Source organism: Chaetura pelagica, unplaced genomic scaffold (assembly GCF_000747805.2).
Source record: "Chaetura pelagica isolate M959 unplaced genomic scaffold, ChaPel_1.0 scaffold246, whole genome shotgun sequence".
Classification (NCBI taxonomy): Eukaryota; Metazoa; Chordata; class Aves; order Apodiformes; family Apodidae; genus Chaetura; species Chaetura pelagica.
In genome coordinates, this window is record NW_009953647.1 from 1,781,848 (window position 1) to 1,783,046 (window position 1,199).

Below are 1,199 nucleotides of genomic sequence, written 5' to 3' on the forward strand. Positions count from 1 at the left end.
TTCCTGCTGCCTCCATAAATAACTGCACATAGATTATGAAACTACTTGGACTTAAAAATTTAGCCTTACAGCAGCGTTTTGCAGCACAGCTGGTATTTTAGACACGTTATGCTTAATTTATATACAAGTTAATGTGGAGTAATAAAGAAAGCTGGTATTAAGAACTGGGGGAAGCTGGAGGATCAGACATCTGTTTTAGTGAGCTGCATTCTTATTGTTGAGCAAATTTGATGCACTACTTGGAGGTATATAAAATGTGTAAATTGTACTCAATTAAAATGTGTAACTAAAACTGAGCTACTTCACTGACTGTAGTTTATTGAACTGTAGGATACTAGCGTGGGAATGTGATACCAAATTGGCTGCTTCTGTTAAACATCTTGTGTCATAACTCTACACTGTTCCATAAGTACAAGGTGAGTGAGATAAAACAAGATGAAAACTGGTTTGAAGTCTGCTATTGAGCTCCCATACTGTCAGCAGGTGATTGTTTCTTTGAGCAGCAAGGTTATAGGGGCCAGGAGATATATCTGAAGTAATGATTTTATATTAGAAACTAAAATAACTGTGATTTACACTATTTGAGCTTTCTGAATGCTACCCTGAACAAAGCAAAGGGGAAATTTTTTGTAAGCTAAAGTAGGGCAACCACAGGGACTTGCATACCTGAAGAAATTGCACATCAGCATCCTCAGTTGAGTAGGCTCAGCTATTTAGTTATTACCTGGAATTTTCTGTAGAAGGATAGTTTCACAAACAGGTACTAAAGTTAGCGCTTGAGCTAGACAATTTATAGAACTGTTCTGCAATGCTGTAAACCTTTTTGTTTCTGATACAGAAGAAAATGTAGCTAGCATATTGTTTGTTAAATTGCCCTTGATCATAAGTTGAACTATTATATGATATTTGACAAATAAGCCTTTAATTAGAACAGCAAATTTGTTATTTGCTTTCATTTGATATGCAATTAGTGTATTAAATATTGCCATTCTTTGCAAAAGTTTTATTAGTACAGTTTTCATTCTTTTGCTGGTGAAATACACACTTAGTTGCTAATTCTTGCAAACACTATATGAAAAAAAAGCTGGTAAAATTTAATGTCTTAGTAATTTTAAAACTTAGTGTCCTCAATGCATTTTAGTTGAAAAGCCGCAGCTAATGCCAAGTACTTTATTAGGGTAGTGTGATCATGAAAAATG